Source organism: Oncorhynchus mykiss, chromosome 3 (assembly GCF_057628025.1).
Source record: "Oncorhynchus mykiss isolate SJ-2025 chromosome 3, ASM5762802v1, whole genome shotgun sequence".
NCBI classification, from domain to species: domain Eukaryota; kingdom Metazoa; phylum Chordata; class Actinopteri; order Salmoniformes; family Salmonidae; genus Oncorhynchus; species Oncorhynchus mykiss.
In genome coordinates, this window is record NC_143024.1 from 73,283,333 (window position 1) to 73,298,194 (window position 14,862).

Sequence of the window (14,862 nt, forward strand, 5' to 3'; positions counted from 1 at the left end):
GCCCCAAAGCATGATGTTTCCACCCCCATGCTTCACAGTAGGTATGGTGTTCTTTGGATGCAACACAGCATTCTTTGTCCATCAAACACGAGTTGAGTTTTTACCAAAAAGTTCTATGTTGGTTTCATCTGACCATATGACATTCTCCCAATCTTCTTCTGGATCATCCAAATGCTCTCTAGCAAACTTCAGATGGGCCTGGACATGTACTGGCTTAAGCAGGGGGACACGTCTGGCATTGCAGGATTTGAGTCCCTGGCGGTGTAGTGTGTTACTGATGGTAGGCTTTGTTACTTTGGTCCCAGCTCTCTGCAGGTCATTCACTAGGTCCCCCTGTGTTGTTCTGGGATTTTTGCTCACTGTTCTTGTGATCATTTTGACCCCATGGGGTGAGATCGTGCGTGGAGCCCCAGATCGAGGGAGATTATCAGTGGTTTTGTATGTCTTCCATTTCCTAATAATTGCTCCCACAGTTGATTTCTTCAAACCAAGCTGCTTACCTATTGTATATTCAGTCTTCCCAGCCTGGTGCAGGTCTACAATTTTGTTTCTGGTGTCCTTTGACAGCTCTTTGGTCTTGGCCATAATGGAGTTTGGAGTGTGACTGTTTGAGGTTGTGGACAGGTGTCTTTTATACTGATAACAAGTTCAAACAGGTGCCATTAATACAGGTAACGAGTGGAGGACAGAGGAGCCTCTTAAAGAAGAAGTTACAGGTCTGTGAGAGCCAGAAATCTTGCTTGTTTGTAGATGACCAAATACTTTTTTTCCACCATAATTTGCAAATAAATTCACAAAAAATCATACAATGTGATTTTCTGGATTTTTTTTTTCATCATTTTGTCTGTCATAGTTGCTGTCATAGAGCTCTAACTGGTTAAGTGTACCTATGATGAAAATTACAGGCCAGAACTTGCACAATTGGTGGCTGGCTAAATACTTTTTTGCCCCACTGTATATATCAAGTAATTGGTGAGGGCATTAGAACAGCCTGCAGCACTTGGCCTCACCATACTAGAATCTGAACTGTTTGCTGATGATCTGGTGCTTCTGTCACTAACCAAGGAGGCCCTACAGCAGCACCTAGATCTTCTGCACAGTAAATCTCAGTAAGACAAAAATAATGGTGTTCCAAAAAAGGTCCAGTTGCCAGGACCTAAAAATACAAATTCCCTAGAGCACACAAAAAACAATACATACTTCGGTCTAAACATCAGCTCCACAGGTAACTTCCACAAAGCTGTGAACGATATGAGAGACAAGATAAGATGGGCCTTCTACGCCATCAAATGGAACATAACATTTGACATCCCAATTAGGATCTGGCAAAAAATACTTGAGTTATAGAACCAATTGCTATTTATGGTTGTGAGGCCTGGGGTTCCTTCACCAAATGGGGCAAACACCAAATTGAGACTCTGCATGCAGAATTCTGCAAAAACATCCTTTGTGTACAATGTAAAACATCAAATAATGCATGCAGAGCAGAATTAGGACGATACCCGCTAATGATCAAAATCCATAAAGGAGCCGTTACATTTTACAAACACCTACAAGGAAGCGATTCCCAAACTTTCCATTACAAAGCTGTCACCTACAGAGAGATGAATCTAGAGAAGAGTACCCTAAGCAAGTTGGTCCCGTGGTCTGTTCACAAACACAAACAGACACCACAGGACAGCAACACAATTAGACCCAACGAAATCATGAGAAAACTAAAATATAATAACTTGACACATTGGAAAGAATTAAACAAAAAAACAGAGCTAATTGGAATGCTATTTGGCCCTAAACAGAGAGAACACTGTGGCAGAATACCTGACCACTGTGACTGACTCAGAATAAATGTAAGATAGCTTTGACTACGTACAGACTTAGTGAGCATAGCCTTGCTACCGTAGGCAGACCTGGCTGTCAAGAGAAGACGGGCTATGTGAGAGAGAAAGAGCGAATCAGTACTCTACTCTTCTGTGGTGTGGCATCTTGGCTGTGCCTCTCTCTCTCTTTAACCCCCAGGCACTGGGCTTTGAATTTGGCAAAGATCTGATTGGCTAGGGTGAGCAGGGGGTAGGGGAGAGTGAGAGGGGGTAGAGAGGAGGTAAGAGGAGGGGTGCATCGGTGACAGGGACGCAGCTGGTAGTGGAGCGAGAGGCACCTCTCCCTCTGTGTTGGTATCTGCAGCATGTCGAGCGAACGATGTGTGAAGTACAAAAGATGAATCCCTCAGTCTCAGGAGAGCCCTGCATATGTCAAGTATATCGTCCCATTATGCCAATCCATTTATCAAGCCACTGAATGGCAATTAAAATCCCAGGATGGTGCAGGTACAGTATATGGTGCCTGGGCTGCTGGTTGGTTACAAACCTCAGTTACAGCTGAGCTTCTCTGGCTCGCTAGGCTAGACTTCACACTCACTGCTCCTCACCATACCCATGAAGGCCTCTCCCTGTGGAAGGCTTGACGGGCCGAGGTGGGGGCGTAGTAACCTTCCTAAAAGGGCAAGTACACCTCACCTCACACACACACACACATGCTTACACACAACACCCTTAGCAGTGATGCCCTGTGCAGAAACAAGGGGAGGCAGCAGTGCCCCACTTTCTCTTTCAGCCTGGTGCCTGCTGCCTGCCTGGCCCCCCAATGAAGATGTCAAGGATGAGGCTCAGCCTGGGTTGCACTGCTCCCTGCCAAATGTCCTGTTTGGCATGGAAATGAGATCAGGCTAATTTCATATCGGGATGATGGAGCTGGTGGAAGATCAGATTCAGCTGAATCACTGGACCACTGCTGAGCCAGGCAGGACTAGGAGAGAGAGAGGTCAAAGAAAAAGAGTGTGGAGGTGAAGTAGATAGAGGTAAGAGAAAGGAAAGGACATTGGACAAGAGGGCTAGGTGGACACAAAACAAATGAAACCGGGACAGGCATGTTCAGTGAGAGAGAGACAGAAAATCGCTGTAAAGTTCCATTTGAGATGACTGTTGTTTGATTTAACAACACATTTCTTATTCATGGTTGTGGTTTAGATTGTCCATGGTTGCTGTCACACACTCATGCATGCACACACACACACACATATACACATGCACACAAACACACATAAACACATACACATACACACCCATCTGCTGATGGATTCAATTAGCTACAGTGTATCTGCACCCGCTGGGACTGTTGCTAGGGGGGTTGTTTGTCCTGAGGAGAGACTGTTGCTAGGGATCTACTCATCAATTCTCCCTCTCATTTGGAATTTTGACAGCTCTCCTGCATTATTATCTGACTGATCTCATGATCGGCTTTGAATGGCTAAACATTTGCTATGGAGTCGCCCAGTTTTTGACAATGACAAGCATTTATCCACTAAGCTGGAGTCTCAATTAGGATCTCAGGATTTGTCTGATAAGAGAGGGATAATGTCACTCCAGTTGGAATAGCATCACCCTCTGTGTGTGTGTTTGTTGGTAACCTTGTTCTCTCCCCCCCCCCCTTCATCTCCCTCCTGACAATAAACATCACCTGTAAAGACCAGTGTTGTACATTGCACTTGAACCCACCCAGTCCCATCATATATTTACTGCTGGTAGTTGATCTTCATGCTAACACAGAACCAAGGTAGTGCATCTCCTGCCAATGATGCAGAACTACTGCTCCCTATACCCTCTCCTCCTGGCCAGTTGAAGAGCACCATTAGAAGTTTTGTAGTAGGTCCTGTGTAAACGGTGCATGCCTTGGCTACAGCTGGGGTCTGTCCTGAGCTGCTGCCCTGGGTACAAATCACAGGCAGCTCATTATGTCTCTCCTCTCGTGAGAGATACTAGGGCCTCTCACAACCTTGTGGGTTGAGTTCAGGGTATGTGTGTGTGTGTGCGTGTCCTGAGATACTGTACACTAGGGCCTCTGACAGCCATGTGGATGGTGCTCAGGAATGTTATGTGAGGAGAAGAGAGGAACATATTGGGGTATTCAGATAGTTTTTATTGTCTTAACTTTATCCACACAAACAGTGGGATTTCATAACTTCCTTTGATGGGAAAACTGAGTGGTTTCTAATTCAAAGTAAACACAGGGAAGATGCTTTCAATCAATGGAATGCTTCACACATGGTGGTCAGACAGATATACAACCAACCAGGCACATGGTGGTCAGACAGATATACAACCAGCCAGACACATGGTGGTCAGACAGATACAGTTGAAGTTGGAAGTTTACATACACCTTAGCCAAATACATTTAAACTCAGTTTTTCACAATTCCTGACATTTAATCAGAGTAAAAAGTATCTGTCTTAGGTCAGTTAGTATCACCACTTTATTTTAAGAATGTGAAATGTCAGAATAATAGTAGAGAGACTGATTTTTTTTAGCTTTAATTTCTTTCACCACATTCCGAGTGTGTCAGAAGTTTACATACACTCAATTAGTATTTGGTAGCATTGCCTTTAAATTGTTTAACTTGGGTCAAACGTTTTGGATAGCCTTCCACAAGCTTCCCACAATAAGTTGGGTGAATTTTGGCCCATTCCTCCTGACAGAGCTGGTGTAACTGAGTCAGGTTTGTAGGCCTCCTTGCTTGCACACACTTTTTCAGTTCTGCCAATACATTTTCCCTAATATTGAGGTCAGGGCTTTGTGATGGCCACTCCAATACCTTGACTCTGTTGTCCCTAAGCCATTTTGCCACAACTTTGGAAGTATGCTTGGGGTCATTGTCCATTTGGAAGATCCATTTGCGACCAAGCTTTAACTGATGTCTTGAGATGTTGCCTCAATAAATCCACATAATTTTCCTGCCTCATGATGCCATCTATTTTGTGAAGTAAACCAGTTCCTCCTGCAGCAAAGCACCCCCACAACATGATGCTGCCACCACCGTGCTGTTGCCCCCCCTTTTCCTCCAAACATAACGATGGTCATTATGGCCAAACAGTTCAATTTTTGTTTCATCAGACCAGAGGACATTTCTCCAAAAAGTACGATCTTTGTCCCCATGTGCAGTTGCAAACCGTAGTCTTTTTTATGTCGGTTTTTGAGCAGTGGTTTCTTCCTTGCTGAGCGGCCTATCAGGTTATGTCGATATAGGACTTGTTTTACTGTGGATGTAGATACTTTTGTACCTGTTTCCTCCAGCATCTTCACAAGGTCCTTTGCTGTTGCTCTGGGATTGATAGTAGTTTCTGGGATAATGGTGTTGATGTGAGCCATGGCCAGCCTTTCGAAGCATGTCATGGCTACATATGTGAGTGCTATGGGTCGGTAGTCATTTAGGCAGGTTACCTTAGTGTTCTTGTTAGTATTACAGACTCAGTCAGGAACAGGTTGAAAATGTCAGTGAAGACACGTGCCAGTTTACCAGCACATGCTCAGAGAACACGTCCTGGTAATCCGGCCCTGTGGCCTTGTGAAAGTTGACCTGTTTAAAGGTCTTACTCACATAAGCTGCGGAGTGTGTGATCCCACAGTCGTCCGGAACAGCTGATGCTCTCATGCATGTTTCAGTGTTACTCGCCTTGAAGCGAGCATAGAAGTAATTTAGCTCGTCTGATAGGCTAGTGTCACTGGGCAGATTGCGGCTCTGAATAATTTTGCACGCCCAATTTTTCAGTTTTTGATTTGTTAAAAAAGTTTGAAATATCCAATAAATGTCGTTCCACTTCATGATTGTGTCCCACTTGTTGTTGATTCTTCACAAAAAAATGCAGTTTTATATCTTTTTGTTTGAAGCCTGAAATGTGGCAAAAGGTCGCAAAGTTCAAGGGGGCCGAATACTTTCGCAAGGCACTGTATGTACGCATGGTCACTATGGGGATGACGTCATCGATGCACTTATTGATGAAGCCAGTGACTGATGGGGTGTACTCCTCAATGCCATCGGAAGAATCCCGGAACATATTCCAGTCTGTGCTGGCAAAACAGTCCTGTAGCTTAGCATCTGCTTCATCTGACTACTTTCTTATTGACTGAGTCACTGGTGCTTCCTGATTTAGTTACTGCTTGTATGCAGGAATCAGGAGGATAGAATTATGGTAAAATTTGCCAAATGGAGGGCGAAGGAGAGCCTTGTATGCGTCTCTGTGTGTGAAGTAAAGGTGGTCTAGAGTTTTATCCCTCTGGTTGCACATTTAACATGCTGATAGAAATTAGGTAAAACGGATTTGAGTTTCCCAGCACTAAAGTCCCCGGCCACTAGGAGCACCGCCTCTGGATGAGCGTTTCCTGTTTGCTTATGGCCGTATACAGCTCACTGAGTGTGGTCTTAGTGCCAGCATTGGTTTGTTGTGGCATATAGACAGCTATGAAAAATACAGATGAAAACTCTCTTGGTAAATAGTGTGGTCACAGCTATATTCTACCTCAGCAAAACCTTGAGACTTCCTTAGATTTTGTGCACCAGCTGTTGCTTCAAATATACATAGACCGCCCCCCTTGTCTTACCAGAATCCACTTTTCTATCCTGCCGAAAAAGCTTAAAATCCGCCAGCAAAATGTTATAATTTCGTCGTTCAACCACGACTCTGTGAAACATAAGATATTACAGTTTTTAAATGTCCCGTTGGTAGGATATACGTGACCGTAGTTTGTCTGTTTTATTATAGATTGATGTTGGCTAATAGGACCGATGGTAGATTACCCTCTCAGCGACTGATCCTTACAAGACACCTGGACATTTGTCCCCGATACCTCCGTCTCTTTCTCCTGCGAATGGCGGAGATGAGGGGCCTTGTCGGGCGTCTGAAGTAAATCCTTCCTGTCCGACTCATTGACGAAAAGGTATTCCTCCAGTACGGGGTGAGTAATTGCTGTCTTGATATCTAGAAGCTCTTTTCCGTTATAAAGACACGGTGGCAGAAACATTATGTACAAAATAAGGTACAAATAAGGTGAGGTGAAAAAACATACACAATAGCGCAATTGGTTACGGGATGGTAAAACAGCAGCCATCATTCTTGGGTAGACGGTCAGGTTACAGTGCCTTGCAAAGTATTCACCCCCCGTGGCGTTTTTCTTATTTTGTTGCATTACAACCTGTAATTTAAATTGATTTTAATTTGCAGTTCATGTAATTAACATACACAAAATAGTCCAAATTAGTGAAGTGAAGTGAAAAAAATAACTTGTTTACATTTATTTTTTGTATAATTTAAAAACAGGAAAGTGGTACGTGCATATGTATGTCACCCCCTTTGCTATGGAGTCCCTAAATAAGATCTGGTGCAACCAATTACCTTCAGAAGTCACACGATTAGTTAAATAAAGTCCACCTGTGTGCAATCTAAGTGTCACATGATCTGTATTATGATCTCAGTATATATACACATTGTTCTGAAAGGCCCCAGAGTCTAAGCAAGGGGCACCACCAAGCAAGCGGCACTATGAAAACCAAGGAGCTCTCCAAACATGTCAGGGACAAAGTTGTGGAGAAGTACAGATTAGGGTTGGGTTACAAAAAAATATCAGAAACTTTGAACATCCCACGGTGCACCATTGTATCCATTATTTTAAAAAATGGAAAGAATATGACACCACAACAAACCTGCCAAGAGAGGGCCGCCCACCGAAACTCACGGACCAGGTTAGGAGGGCATTAATCAGAGAGGCAACAAAGATACCGAAGATATCCGCTGTGGAGCTTTGCAGCTCCTTCAGGGTTATTGGAGCATCTGTCCATAGGACCACTTTAAGCCGTACACTCCACAGAGCTGGGCTTTACAGAAGAGTGGCCAGAAAAAAGCCATTGCTCATTAAAGAAAAATATAAGCAAACATGTTTGGTGTTCACCAAAAGGAATGTGGGAGACTCCCCAAACATATGGAAGAAGGTACTCTGGTCAGATGAGACAAAAATGTTGCTTTTTGGCCATCAAGAAAAATGTATGCCGCAAACCCAACACCTCTCATCACCCCAATAATCCCATCCCAGTGGAGCATGGTGGTGGCAGCATCCTGCCGTGGGGATGTTTTTCATCGGGCAGGGACTGGGAAACTGGTCAGAATTGAAGGAATGATCGAAGTCGCTAAATACAGGGATATTCTTGAGGGAAACCTGTTTCAGTCTTCCAGAGATTCGAGACTGGGACCGAGTTTCACCTTCTTAAGCATACTGCTAAAGCAAGACTCGAGTTGTTTAAGTGGAAACATTTAAGTGTTTTGGAATGGCCTAGTCAAAGCCCAGACCTCAATCCAATTGAGAACCTGTGGTATGACTTAAAATTGCTGTACATCAGCGGAACCCATCCAACTTGAAAGAGCTGGTGCAGTTTTTCCTTGAAAATGGGCAAAAATCCCAGTGGCTAGATGTGCCAAGCTTATAGAGACATACCCCAAGAGACAATGTCATTGCTGCAAAAGGTAGCTCTACAAAGTATTTACTTTGGGGGGGGGGGGGGGTAGTTATGCACGCTCAAGTTTTTTTGTTGTCTTATTCTTGTTTGTTTCACAATAAAAATGATTTTGCATCTTCAAAGTATGTTGTGTATATCAAATGATACAAACCCCCCAAAAATCCATTTTAATTTCAGGTTGTAAGGCAACAAAATAGGAAAAATTACAAGGGGTGAATACTTTCGCAAGCCACTGTAAATGTTTAAACACAGCCATGTGTATACTGTGTTTATGAGAATCAGCATAATCCCTGAATGAGTGAACAGGAATGTATCTCTCAAGTCGCCAGGATTGTCGTATTACTACAATTAAGAAATTATAGGGGAAGCCTGGTGGCGTAGGGCTGATTCAAAGCTCTTATTTTTGTAAAAAAAAAAAAAACTTTATTTAACTAGGCAAGTCAGTTAAGAACAAATTCTTATTTTCAATGACAGCCTAGGAACAGTGGGTTAACTGACTGTTCAGGGGCAGAACGACAGATTTGTACCTTGTCAGCTCGGGGGTTTGAACTTGCAACCTTCTGGTTACTAGTCCAATGCTCTAACCACTAGGCTGTCTGTGTTGCGTGTGTTTGTGTGTGATTGTGTGTGTTTGTGTTTGTGTTCAACAACATGAAGAGTTGTTTACAGTGTTGGGATCATCTGGTGTCCACTCCACTTGTCTTGTGTCATTTGGAACCAACTCTCCATCTGACTGATCCTTGCATGGACAGTTTGTGCAATATAACTCACTCCAGCCCCCCTCCAAACCTAGAATAAGCTCAATCCACAAATCATTAGCTCATCCCTGGGCTGGGCACAAGTGAACCCAGTTAAGATGTCTCTCACTTGACGTGATCCACAAGTAGTTTCCATAAATCAACTCTCAATTACCTCTGATTATAGAATCTATACAATGGGGACTTTTCTTGTTTACATGATGATGTTTCCACTACAGAGGAGTCCTGAAGGAGAGTTGCCCAAATACTGAGAACAGAGGGATGTAGTAAGGCTTTTGTTAAGTTTATGACATCAACTGTACTCCTGAAACAGAGAATATTCAGAATATTAGCAAACGGTGATGGGGAATATGGGATGGAGAAAAAAATGCAGTCATCACACACATATACACAAATATAAACAGAGAGAGAGAGATACTTTTGACTTGTCTTTATTTACTGAAACTTTCTAATTCTTTTTATTAAAACTCACCCCCCGTTAAAAATAAAACATCAAAATATATCCTGTACTGCATACGTGTACCGTACTCACCTTTCCATCTACCACATGATACAAACCAACATCACAATACCCACTTCTACAACCGTATATCCAAAACATCTTCCCCAGCTACACCATATCTCCTGAAACATCTCCACACTTTTTATCATTCTATAGTACTCAAACTCAACCCTAAGGCGCGCAGAGACCATCCCATTAAACAATAGTAAAGGATCTGCAATCCCCCCCCACCTTTGACCCTGTTCCTCCTTGTTAGCCAAATAGCCAACTTCGCCTGAGCAACCAGAAAATTCAACAAAACACACTTGGCCTTCTCCTTAATCGAATACCTGTATCCCATTATAAACATCCCAACAGTAAAACCACCCCCAACCTCCCCACACAGACATTCCAACAGAGACATTAATGGCATTAACCTGGTGCACACACAAAACTCATGAATCGCAGTTTCTTTCATTACACAGAAAGGACACCCCTGCCCGATTCCCGGTTCAACCCGTGCCAACCAGCTGTTAGTGGCCAGGGCTCCATGAAAAACCCTCCACTGGAGGTCCCCACGATACTCTCCGCCCAACATACTGATGTGCCTTCACTCATGTTAAGCTCCTAATGTTCCTAACCTTAACGCAGAGGTTGTAGAGGGCTTTACTTCCCACCCCTTCAAACTCCCCCAGGCTCGGAGTGTTAAAATCGAATAGTCATCCAGACCCCCTTGACAGTCTCCAGTCTCTGCCGTCACCTGCAGTGGCGGAAACATTGGAGGCCCCTCCCCCTTTGGCCGCTCAAACACCCCCCTTACCGGCTCAGACAGTGCCTCCTGGACCTCCTGCAGGAATCTCTCCAGCAGCCTAAGAGACGTTATTCCTGTTTGTTGTGCCAAGACTTCCAGGGTTTTCCACCCCTCCTCTCCCAGCAGTCTCAGGTCACCCAGCTTTTGTAAACCCGCTGCCATCAGTTGACTCTGCAGGGTGGCCAGCTGAACCGATCTCAAAGGGATGGCTGGGTTGTTGAAGATAGGCTCATCCCACACCCACAGCCCAGGCTCCACACCCACTTCTCGTGAGGGCCTTAGCAGCTGCCAGGCCCTCCCCACTGCAGAGTAAAAATCTGAGAGACCTGCTGTACTCAGCCTCTCCAGCTTCATGAGGAACAGCTGCCGGTCCAACCCTAATCCGCCAGCTCTCCTCAGCAGCGCACATGCTGGTTCCCTCCAGCCAACATCCGTATGGTACAGCAGTCTCTGCACCGCCTTTAGCCGAAAAGCAGCCATCCTGCTCTCCAGTTCCACCAGGCCCTGTCCTCCTTCATGGACGGTCATGTACAACACTGCCGCCCTCAGCCAGTGATGGCCCAACCAGAAAAAGTCCACCAGCTTGCGTTGCAGGTCTGCGAGCAGACCGGCGGGGGGGGTTGAATAATCTGAGTACAGTGCTCAGCCACCAAAACAAGCCATACAGATACACGCCATGTTGTGGAGTCAACAGAAGTCAGAAATGGCATTATAAATATTCACTTACCTTTGATGATCTTCATCGGAATGCACTCCCAGGAATCCCAGTTCCTCAATAAATGTTTGTTTTGTTCGATAAAGTCCATCATTTACGTCCAAATACCTCATTCTTGTTCGCGCGTTTAGTTCACAAATCCAAATTCACAAGGCGCGAGCACTAGGTCCAGACGAAAAGTAAAAACAGTTCCATTACAGTTCGTAGAAACATGTCAAACGATGTATAGAATCAATCTTTAGGATGTTTTGATCATAAATCTTCAATAATATTCCATCCCAGACTTGTCTTTGTATTTAGAAATGAAAGGGAACGCAGCTCGCTCTCATGGCTGCGCATGTGACTTAGCTCATGGCATTATGCCAGCCCCCTTAGTCAAACAGCTCTTATTCGTCCCCCCTTCACAGTAGAAGCCTGAAAGGTTCTAAAGACTGTTGACATCTAGTGGAAGCCTTAGGAAGTGCAATCGGACCAAATTTACACTATCTTGCATAGACAATTACTTGAAAATCTACAAACATCAGATTTCCCACTTCCTGGTTGGATTTTGTCTCAGGTTTTTGCCTGCCATATGAATTCTGTTATACTCACAGACAACTTCAGAGTGTTTTCTATCCAAATCTACTAATAATATGCATATCTTAGCTTCTGGGCCTGAGTAGCAGGCAGTTTACTCTGGGCACGCTTTTCATCCGAACTTGGTTATAGCACCTCCCAGCCATAAGAAGTTAAACAGATACTCATGGTCCACTCTATCAAAAGCCTTCTCTTGATCTAAAGAGACCAGTCCAAAGTTCACATTAGAACATCTCGACAAGTCCAACATGTCCCTGATTAAGAACAAGATGTTCGTGATTGAGCGTCCCGGTACACAATATGTTTGGTCCTTATGTACTATCGAGTCCAATGGGACTTCAGTCTGTTAGAGAGGACCTTGGTGACTGTCTTGTAGTCCACACAGTAATGCCACAGGCCTCCAGTTCTTAAGTTCACAGAAGTTCCTTTTTTTGGGCAGGAGTGTCAGAGCCGCCCGACGTCAGCTCATCGGCAACTCTCCTACCCCGACGCATTCATGCAACACGCAAAAGAAGTCCTGTCCAATTATTCCCCAGATTTTTTTATATAACTCCACTGGGAGTCCATCGACCCCCGGTGTACGACCGGGGGAGAGAGCTTAGGGAGTCCTGCGAACAAGACCTGAGCACACATAGGATCACACACTTCTGCACTATACAACTCAGTATAAAACTCCACAGTCCGCTCCCGCATCTCCCCACCACAGAGGTCACCCGCCCATCAGACAGCCGTAGACAATGCATACTTTTGGCTTCACGGCTCTGTCTTTCCAAACCAAAGAAGGAGGAGCTGGGAGAATCCATCTCCTTGAGCATGGAGAACCTAGCTCTTACAAGTGCTCCCTTTGCTTTAACCTGGAAAAAAACGACCCAGGTCCCTATGTAATTCAGCTAAATTAGCCTGAAGGCCTACATTGCCTTGCCCCACCATCTCTACCTCCATCTCACTAATACAACGCTCTAGTTCCCCCAATAGTCTCCTAGCCTCTGAGGATGAGAGAGCTGTGTACTGTTGACAGAAAAGCCGAATTTGGACTTTCCCCACATCCCACCATTGACTCAGAGACTCATACTTCTCTCTTCACTGACCCCACCTTTCCCAAAAGGTCTGGAAACCTGAGCAAAAAGTGGCATCTTGTAAGAGCTTTACATTGAACTTCCAATAGCATGCCTGCCGGGGCCCTGGTGAAATAGACAGCCGAGCCATGGTTATGTGGTGATCCGAAAACCCCACCGGGAGAATGGTAGCGCCAAACAGCCAATTGCTCCGATTCCTAGACATGTAAAACCGATCAAGTCGGGCTGCACACACCATAGCCCCAAAAACCTTTGCCCATGTATACTGTCTTGTGTTAGGATGCTTAGTTCTCCAAACAACCACTAGGTCGAACTGATTAACCTCTCTAGGGTATGTGGGACGCTAGCGTCCCATCTGGCCACATCCAGTGAGGTTGCAGAGCGCCAAATTCAATTACAGAAATGCTCATTATAAAAATTCAGAAAACAAAACATATTTTACATAGGTTTAAAGATTAACTTCTTGTTAAACCAACCACAGTGTCATATTTATAAAATGTTTTTCGGCGAAAGCATACCTAGCCCAGAACATACCTAGCCCAGAACATAGCCCAGTTGACAAATTATTACAAACAGTAACCAGCCAAGCAGAAGCGTTACAAAACTCAGAAATAGAGATAAAATGAATCCCTTACCTTTGATGATCTTCATATGGTGGCAATCAGAAGACATTAATTTACTCAATAAATGTTCCTTTTGTTCGATGAAGTCTCTTTATATCCAAAAACCTCAGTTTTGTTAGCGCATTTTCTTCAGTAATCCACAGGCTCAACCTCATCTACCCCACCATCTCTAGCCTGACTAGGCCCGGCCTCATCTACACCACCATCCCTGGCATGACTAGGCCCAGCCTCATCTACACCACCATCCCTGGCATGACTAGGCCCAGTCTCATCTACACAACCATCCCGGGCATGACTAGGCCCAGCCTCTGCATCTCATTACCCCCTGCACGTTGATTTCGATTTCCCCCACTGGCGCTTGTACACTCACCATGTCTATGTGGACACACAAAGCCCTTATGCCCCAAATCCCCACACTCAAAACACCGTAGACTATCTGTGCTGGCAAACCCTGCATAGAGCCCCTCCCCATGCCTCACTTTAAAATGTACATTTAGCTGTTGCTCATCGTTATTCAGAAACATATACACTTGCCTCCGGAGCAAAATAATGTGCTTAACGGCATCTGCCTGAAAACCTGCCGACAGTACACGAAAATCGCTAGCAAACTTACCAAAACAATTCAGCTCTTTCCTGATTTGATTATCAGTAATAAACGGAGACAAATTTACAACTACCACTCTTGTCGAAGGGGTAGAGAGAGGTGAAATTGACACCAACAAAGCCCTTACAAATATTCCACTAGCAATTAGCCTACCAACCAAATTTGCTATTTTCATGAACACAACCACAGCTTTGTTCATTCTAGAAGCAGAATGTATAAATTCAGCTCCTACCTGTTCACCGACTGCGAGCAGAACCTCCTCCACCTTAACTCCATTTTCAGGAACACACCTGGATCCATGCCGTATCGACAGCATCTCCTCCACGCTAGGCTGAGAAGCCATCGCGCACACCACACCTTCCAAACCTCAGAAAACGTACTCTGTCTTCTTCCACCCTAACTTTGAAAAAAAAACTGTGGATACCGCTAAAACAAATATTGCATTAACCCTCCACCATAGAAAATAAAATTGAAAGAAAAGACCAAGAAAATAATCAAGAAAGTTAGTTAGGACAGCCCTCCACACCAAACACTCAAACTCCAAAAACACTCCCATCATGCACTGCGAGAGAGAAGGAGAGAGAGAGAGAGAGAGAGAGAGAGAGAGAGAGAGAGAGAGAGAGAGAGAGAGAGAGAGAGAGAGAGAGAGAGAGAGAGAGAGAAAGCTCACATTAATTCCAGATGTTTCAATTGAGAAATTACTTTCATAATTTCAGCTGAGTAATACTGGCTCATGTTGTTATTATACTACTAGCATCATTACTCCAGCCTGAATCAGTGGCAGAACGCATTCCATTCACACACCAAATAAGGACATGTGAGTTGAGCTGAAAGACACTACTTTATCTCAGTCATAAATGGGAAATGTTAAGTCTTTGAAAAGA